The sequence below is a fragment of the Zingiber officinale genome, chromosome 5A (genome assembly GCF_018446385.1).
Source record: "Zingiber officinale cultivar Zhangliang chromosome 5A, Zo_v1.1, whole genome shotgun sequence".
Lineage (NCBI taxonomy): Eukaryota > Viridiplantae > Streptophyta > Magnoliopsida > Zingiberales > Zingiberaceae > Zingiber > Zingiber officinale.
The window spans coordinates 49,843,971-49,853,410 of NC_055994.1; positions in this window are offsets into that span (position 1 = coordinate 49,843,971).

Genomic DNA, 9,440 nt, shown 5'->3' on the forward strand with positions numbered 1-9,440 from the left:
CGCAAACCAGGGAGTTACCCAAAAGGAGGACCAGCTAGTAAACAGCCCAGCTATCCCAAGTGTTCTACTTGTGGGAGATTCAACCCAGGAGTTTGTCACAAGGGCACACAGGGATGCTTTAAATGTGGACAAGAGGGGCATATGACTAAGTAGTGCCCGAACAAGACCGATTTTCCTTAACCACAGCCGATTCAGCATGGAGGCTAGCCAGCCCAGTTACACCAGATGCAGGCTACTTTAGACGGTCCATCCATCAGCCAGGGTAGACTAGAAGCCCCTTCAGCCACGACGAACGCAAGGATCTATTCCCTTACCAGAGAGGATGTAGCGAATGCCTCGAAAGTTGTTACAGGTCAGATTAGTATTTTACAGCAAAGTGCAACTGTATTATTCGATACTGGGGCAACACATTCTTATATATCCAGGGCATTTGCCGAAAAGTTAGCAGTACCCCAAGAGGTATTCAGTGGTCAGTTTCTGACAACACTACCTTCGGGAGAAATTATGGCATCCAAGCACTGGCTTAGAGCAGTGCCAGCCATTATAGCAGATAGAGAACTCTTTTGTGATCTGATAGTACTAGATATGGCTGACTACGATGTCATCATGGAAATGGACTTCCTGATCAAGTACGGTGCTTCCATAGAGTGCCGTAAACATAAAGTTATATTCCAAACCGAAGTAGGAGTGCAGTTTGAGTACAGCGGAGAGCCAAAGAGAAGAGCCAAGAAGTTTCTCTCAGCTTTGAAGGCACATAAACTACTAGATTCAGGATGTATGGGATTCTTAGCACATGTAGTCAGTAGCAGCCAGGACAAGGACCGAAAGCTAGAGGAGGTCCGAGTCATATGTGACTACCTAGCAGTCTTTCCTGAGGAGTTACCAGGCCTAGCACCAGATAGGGAGATGGAATTTGAGATAGAACTTATTCCCGGTACAAATCCCATTTCCAAAGCACCCTATCGCATGGCTCCAGCCGAACTGAAGGAACTTCAGGAGCTGCTTGACAAGGGCTTCATACGTCCTAGTCACTCACCATGGGGAGCGCCTGTATTGTTCGTGAAGAAGAAGGACGGGAGCATGCGCCTGTGCATAGACTACCGAGCACTGAACCAAGTCACCATCAAGAATAGGTATCCTCTTCCCAGAATAGATGACCTGTTCAATTAGCTAAAGGGAGTAGCAGTGTTTCTCTAAGATAGACCTCAGATCAGGTTATCATCAGGTGAAAGTTAAAGAAGGGGATATACCCAAGACAGCATTCAGGACTAGATACGGACACTACGAGTTCGTAGTCATGCCCTTTGGCGTGACAAATGCTCCAGCTACTTTCATGGATCTCATGAACAGAGTATTCAGGGACTACCTAGATAGATTTGTTATTGTGTTTATTGATGACATTCTTATCTATTTAGGAACTCAGGAAAAACACGCAGAGCACCTGAGAATAGTATTGCAGACCCTTCAGCAAAACCAGCTGTACGCCAAGTTCACGAAATGTGAATTTTGGTTAGATCAGGTGTCCTTCCTAGGTCACATCATCTCAAAGGATGGTATCATGGTAGACCCCAGTAAGATAGAAGCTGTGAGTAATTGGAAAAGACCCAAGAACGCCAGTGAAATCAGAAGCTTTCTGGGATTAGCAGGTTATTACAGAAAATTTGTAGAGGACTTCTCCAGAATAGCCTCCCCACTAATAGCTCTCACCAGGAAGAACAGAAAATTTCAGTGGACAGAAGACTGTGAGAACAGCTTCAGTGAGCTAAAGAGGAGATTGACCAGTGCTCCCATTTTGACTCTACCAGAAAACACAGACAGCTTTGATATTTATAGTGACACCTCTAAATTGGGACTAGGAGCAGTACTGATGCAAGATGGTAAGGTGATCGCCTATGCCTCCAGACAACTCAAAGACTATGAGAGGAACTATCCTACTCGTGATCTTGAGCTTGTAGCAGTCGTGTTCGCTCTCAAAATTTGGAAACATTACTTGTATGGAGCTCAGTGTAGAGTGAATACAGATCATCAGAGTCTGAAGTATTTCTTCACTCAGAAGAATCTGAATATGCGACAGCGCAGATGGCTAGAGTTGGTCAAAGACGACGACATAGACATCCTCTACCACCCAGGAAAAGCTAATAAGGTAGTAGACGCACTTAGCAGAAAGTCCAGTACTACCTTACTATCCCTAGTAGCCATGTCACCGCCACTACAGAAGGAGATCACAGATTTCGGTCTCGAACTTATAGTGGGATAGCTCTCTACTATGACATTAGCATCTACCCTACTTGGTGACATCAGACAGCTCAGGAACAGGATCCTGAAATTCAGAAAATCAAGCAAGGGATAGCAGAACCAGAAAGTGGAGAGTTCAGAATAGCTGATAGTGGGGCAGTATATTTCGGCGACAGACTATGTGTTCCAGATCAGAAGGAATTACAAAGAAAGATTTTAGATGAGGCTCACAGGACTCCCTATGTGATGCATCCTGGCTCAACCAAGATATACCAGGACTTGAAGGGACGTTTTTGGTGGCCTGGAATGAAAAGAGACATCGCTAGATATGTCAGCACCTGTCTAACCTGTCAGAGGGTCAAGGAAGAACACCAGAGACCAGGAGGAGCTCTGCATCTTATTCAGATTCCAGAATGGAAGTGGGAAGATATTTCAATGGACTTCATAGTGGGACTACCCAGAACCACGAATGGTTTTGATGCCATCTGGGTAATAGTCGACAGATTGACTAAATCAGTCCACTTCTTAGCTATCAGGATATCCTACTCCATGGAGCAACTAGCTCAGTTGTATCTCAAGGAGATTGTCAGACTACATGGAGTCCCACGGACCATCATTTCAGACAGAGACAGTAGGTTCACCTCACACTTTTGGGAGTGTGTACAGTCAGCATTGGGCACCAAGTTAAATTTTAGCACAACCTTCCATCCTCAGACAGATGGTCAGACGGAGCGAGTAAATCAGGTACTCGAAGATATGCTCCGAGCATGTGCCCTAGACTTCAAAGGAAGTTGGTGAAAATATCTGAGTTTAGCAGAATTTGCATACAACAACAGTTATCAGGCCACTATCGGCATGGCACCATATGAGGCTCTCTATGGGCGGAGGTGTAGATCTCCAATCTATTGGTATGAGAGTGGTGAGCAGAAAGAACTAGAGCTTCTGACAGATCTAGTAGCAGACACCACAGCAGCTATACAGCAGATCCGCTAGAGGATAGAGACAGCTCAGAGCTGCCAGAAAAGCTATGTTGATACACGACGCAGACCTTTAGAGTTTTCAGTTGGGGATACAGTATTCCTCAGAGTGGCTCCCATGAAGGGAGTAATGCGTTTTGGGACCATACCTGATCAGCAGAAGAGTTGGCAAGGTAGCATATGAGCTAGAGCTACCCCAGGAGATGTCAGCTATCCACAATGTATTTCATGTCTCTATGCTGAAGAAGCATATCCCGGATGCCACCCAGGTGATTGAGCCCTAATCGGTACAAGTTCGCGAAGACCTCAGCTATGACAGTCAGTCTATTCAGATAATAGACCGAGCAGTTAAGAAATTGCGGAACAAGGAAGTACCATTAGTAAAAGTTATTTGGCACAATCACACAGCAGAAGAGGCAACTTGGGAGACAGAAGCCAGTATGAGACAGAAGTACCCAGAGTTGTTCTAAGTTCGAGGACGAACTTTTTATAAGGTATGGGGGATTGTAATTCTCAAAAAATTCTCAAAATTATATTAGAAATATTCTATGATTTTTCTGGAATTTTAGGATATTTTTACAGAATTTTTAGAGTAGCGGAAATAGCAAAAACAAATAGGGAAGTAAAATAGCCTACGCGAGTATTGAACCCGAGACCTATTAGGTCCTACGACTTATAGTGAACTCTAGTAACCAAGTGAATCCAGCAGGGCCGTGCTGAAAGAAAAGAGAAGCAATTATATTTATACTTAAGTTGGGAGAATCAACCACTTAATATAAATAGGGAAAATAATTGAGGAGTTATTTTGGATCGTGACTTTTCCTCTCCTCAACCTAATTCCATCGAACCCTCTTCTCTCCCTCATCCTCTCAGCGCCCAAGCCAAGGAAGACCTAGGGTTCCATCCCTAGGGCCATAGGAGTATCTTCCGGCAACATCAAAGGCACGAGAACGCTCCTCTCCGCGAGAGGAACACGTAGACACAAGGAGATCGCCGAAGGGATCTCTCCACCGGAAACCTAGCGTCTAGATTTGTAAGAAACTTCGAGCAGGAGGTAAGAAACCCCTCACCTGTAGTATAATTAGCTTTTTCGAGGTTTTACGCATTAGTTTAGTTGTATGCAGAATTTTGGTATGTAGGGTGTGAACTAGTGCACACCATATGTTTGATAAAATGTGTAACTCAGTTAAATGCCACCGTAGGAATTTTAATAGCACAATAAATGCAATAGAAGCATTTTTACAGCATGTCCAGTTTACTACAGCTTTTATGGGACTACGGTCCAATGGGTGGGCTCCCACAGTCGCCTCTAGGTTCAGACAACCTAGCTCTAGGTTCAGATAACCTAGAAATAACAAGATAAGAAATTCAGCTATATCCAGTATTTTATTTTCAGCAGTGGCACTGTACTGGACTAGATGTCCATTGGGCTGGGCTCCCATAGTCGTCCCTAGGTTTAGATAACCTAGTAACCCTACTAGATTCGGGACTAGCTACCTCGGGTTTAGTTAGGAATGCGTGCATAGCAAGTACAATTGTCGGGCCCATCAGCAGCATGATTAATATTTTGATCTATTATTATAAATAGTTTTTCAAAGTCTCGCAATCAGTTATGTGAACATGATTTAAATTCAGTATTAGGTTAGTTCCGTTCAGCTCAGTGTTGCATCAGTTTAGCTTCTTTCCATTGATACATGTGATAGTTTTATGCTTAACTCTGGATATTCCATGACTAGTTTGGATGCCATATTTTAGTATACATGATTAGTAACTTCAGTATTTAAATTTCAGCATGTCAGCATGTATATCAAATAGCATGTTTAAAAAGCATGATTTCATCGTATGCATGTTTTGTGAGGTAGATGGTTTCTTACTAAGCGAAAGCTTACAAATACTTCATTTCCTTATACTGCAGATAAAGGTAAAGGAAAGATGGACTAGCGGAGGTTGAAGGTCAATGCAGTGAAGATGTGTGTGGCAGGAACTTGGAATAAAGATTCTTGGAGATTAGCAAGTGTTAAAGAACTGAGTTTCTTATAGTTTCTATTTCTTCATATCCTTAGAATGTTTAATATTATGAGTTATGAAAGTATGCACTAGATTATGGTTAATCCACTAGTATCTCAATGTTAGACAGTAAATCATACGTATTGGTAGGTCTAGTAGCTTGGTTTTTGTTTATAGAGTTAATGTATGTGATTTGGCACGAAACAGTGCTGAAATTAGAGTTCAGCAGCGAAATCAGAAACTCCAATCGATCGACCGATCGATTGGAGGAACCTCAATCGATCGGTTGATCGATTGAGAGCCGATTTCCGTGAACAGTAAGCTCTGGAATCGATCACTGGATCGACCGGGGAATTAGCCTCACGAACAGAGAGCTTCTTAATCGATTAGTCATAGCTGGATCGATCAGCCGATCGATCCGTAAATTCTTCGTGCACAGTAGCGTGCTGAATCGATCACTGGATCGATCAACCGATCGATCCAAGCAAAGCTTTTGTATACAGTAGCCACCTGAATCGATCAGTGAATCGATCCGAACATCCCAATCGATCAGCTGATCGATTGAAATGCCTGTTTCAGCTGGAAACCCTTAAGTTCAGTCCTTAATCATATGTGAAGGCTAGATCTTCTCTTTTGAGTAAAGGTACAACTTTTAAAAGGTACTTTAAAGCATAAGTTCAGATTTAGTAGCAATTGGCATGAGTTTAGTAAATTTTAAATTAGTTCACGTTTCCGCACCTTAAAATATAGCTTAGCACAGCATATTGTGACGGTCCGGCCTTGCAGCTTAGTTAGTAGGAGGTGGGTCGCTACAGTGATCTCACTTGGTTACTAGGATTCATAAACTCTAATACTGAAGCCTGGAGGTTTAGAGTTCGAATCCTGGGGGAGGCAAAAATCCACTGCCAGGGGTGGAAAGTCATGGGCAACCTTTCAGCGGAGGAAGCCGTGAAGACATGTATTCCAGAGCTTTAGGATATTTTTACAGAATTTTTAGAGTAGCGGAAGTAGTAAAAACAAATAGGGAAGTAAAATAGCCTATGCGGGTATTGAACTCGAGACCTATTGGGTCCTACGACTTATAGTGAACTCTAGTAACCAAGTGAACCTAGCAGGGCCGTGGTGAAAGAAAAGAGAAGCAATTATATTTATACTTAAGTTGGGCGAATTAACCACTTAATATAAATAGGGAAAATAATTAAGTGAGGAGTTATTTTGGATTGTGACTTTTCCTCTCCTCAACCTAATTCCGCCGAACCCTCTTCTCTCCCTCATCCTCCCGGCGCCCAAGCCAAGGAAGACCTAGGGTTCCATCCCTAGGGCCATAGGAGTATCTTCCAGCAACATCAAAGGCACGAGGACGCTCCTCTCCGCGAGAGGAACACGTAGACACAAGGAGATCGCCGAATGGATCTCTCCACCGGAAACCTAGCGTCTAGATTTGTAAGAAACTTCGAGCAGGAGGTAAGAAACCCCTCACCTGCAGTATAAGTAGCTTTTTCAAGGTTTTACGCATTAGTTTAGTTGTATGCAAAATTTTGGTATGTAGGGTGTGAACTAGTGCACACCATATGTTTGAGAAAATGTGTAACTCAGTTAAATGCCACCGTAGGCATTTTAATAGCTTAATAAATGCAATAGAAGCATTTTTAAAGCATGTCCAGTTTACTACAGCTTTTATGGGACTACGGTCCAATGGGTGGGCTCCCACAGTCGTCTCTAGGTTCAGACAACCTAGCTCTAGGTTCAGATAACCTAGAAATAACAAGATAAGAAAATTCAGCTATATCCAGTATTTTATTTTCAGTAGTGGCACTGTACTGGACTAGATGTCCATTGGGCTGGGCTCCCATAGTCGTCCCTAGGTTTAGATAACCTAGTAACCCTACTAGATTCGGGACTAGCTACCTCGGGTTTAGTTAGGAATGCGCGCATAGCAAGTACAGTTGTCGGGCCCATCAGCAGCATGATTAGTATTTTGATCTATTATTATAAATAGTTTTTCAAAGTCTCACAATCAGTTATGTGAACATGATTTAAATTCAGTATTAGCTTAGTTCAGTTCAGCTCAGTGTTGCATTAGTTTAGCTTCTTTCCATTGATGCATGTGATAGTTTCATGCGTAACTCTGGATATTCCATGACTAGTTTGGATGCCATGTTTTAGTATACATGATTAGTAACTTCAGTATGTAAATTTCAGCAAGGACTTATCTTCCTTAAAGTTAGATGAATTATTCTCTGAGTTCGAATTACATGAGCAGACTAATGCATAACCAATCGAGAAGGGCATTGCTTTGGTTGCAGGTACAAGAAGAACACGCGAACCAAGACCAAGGCGTAGAACCGAACCAGAATCGGATGAAGAACCTGACTCAGACGATGAAGATAATGAGCTAACGGCTGAGCTCGTCAACCTTGTAAAGAAGCTCTACAAGAAGAAGAAGGGGTTTAACAAAAGAGACCTCAAGAAGGCAGTCCAATCCAAGAAAGCCCAATCAAGCACGAAGGTAAAATTTGAAGTGGCGTTCTATGGCTGCAACCAAAAGGGACACATCAAGGCCAACTACCCCAAACAAAAGGAGATAAAGAAACAAAGAAGGAAAAAGGTCTTAAAGGCAACGTTTGAAGAATCTTCCTCAGAAGATGACGACGATGAACTCGATCAGACGAGTCTCCTTGCACTGATGGCCCAGGACCAGATCAATACGTCCGAGAGCGAGAGCAAATCAGAAGCTGAATCGGAAAGAAGCCACGGATCCATATCTGTTTCAGAAGAGCCTGGCCCCACTATAAGTATTCCGCGTTTAAATAATTTAGTTAATTATTTGTTACATAAATTAGCAAAATCCAATATTTGGATTAAGTCACTTCTGAAAGAGGCATCAGCCCTTAAAGAAGTGACCAACTCCAAATCCTTGTCTAACTCCGTTCAGATTGGAACCTCGGCTCAAGTCCAAAAGCTTGAGGAAGAGAATTCCAACCTGAAAATTCAAGTCAAGGATTTGAAGACCGCGTTGGAACGGTTCACTTTGGGTTCCAAGAATCTTGACCTGATTCTTGGAAAACAAAAGGTCATATACAACAGATCCGGAATTGGATTCAAACCTAAAAAGGAATATAGATCGTATTTATCACTTGTAAACAGAACAAATAGAAATGTGGTCCAAGCATGGGTACCCAAGTCCAACTTGGTCAATCAAGTTGGACTTGGTCAATATTGGGTTTCCAAGGATCAAGTACATTACCTTGATAGACCATATCGAGGCTATGATCCAGGGGGAGCCAAAAGAAAAACCATATTAATAAATAGATAAATAATTAAAAGAAAATAATTAAAATATAATTAAGAAACTTAAAACCAATCTATAAATTAATAATATAGGGAGGCTCTAGAATAGCTGGCACCTCCAAAACTAACCTATCCGGCAGGGTAATCCAAACAAAGCTACCCAGCAGGGTAATTAGGGTTAGAACTAAAAGGGCTAGGTTTAACTTGACCTACGGTACTGGTGAAGTTCTGGATGATAGTACGTTAGGGAAGCTTAATCTATGCATATCTAGGAAGATATGGCTTCGACCTGGTGCATTTGGCTAAGTGGAACTAACCGAAGCTACCCTTAACGGATCCTAACTAGTTAGACCAAGGTTTTGTACTAAGATCAGTGGATAGGACTATTTGGAAAACTTCGAAGGCATGGTTACTTTAATGATGTCCAAGTGACTCACTATAAACCAGAGGTTTATCCAAAGAATGCCTATTTGCTGAGCCCAAAGCTAAACCTGAAACTAACACAAAGTTAAACCTAACCCTATAACTGAACCCAATTCATCTCACAAAAATTATAGGATCTCCTGATTGAAAAATTTAGATTGGGTGAGATGACTAAGGTTAAAATTAAAATTAAAATTAAAATCTTTTTTAAATACCTAGTTAAAATCTTTTGCTCAGGAACATCTTGATGGACTTAAATGTGATTGCTGATTTTCCCAAAATCACCACAATTTATTGTGATAATAGCGGTATAGTAGCAAACTCAAAGGAACCACGAGCCCATAAGGCGAGTAAACACATTGAGCACAAGTACCACCTGATATGAGACATCGTAAAGCGAGGAGAAGTTGTTGTCGCTAAGATTGCATCAGCAGATAACTTGGCAGATCCTTTCACTAAGGCCCTTTCGGCCAAACCTTTCGATCGACATGTTGAGGGGATGGGAAT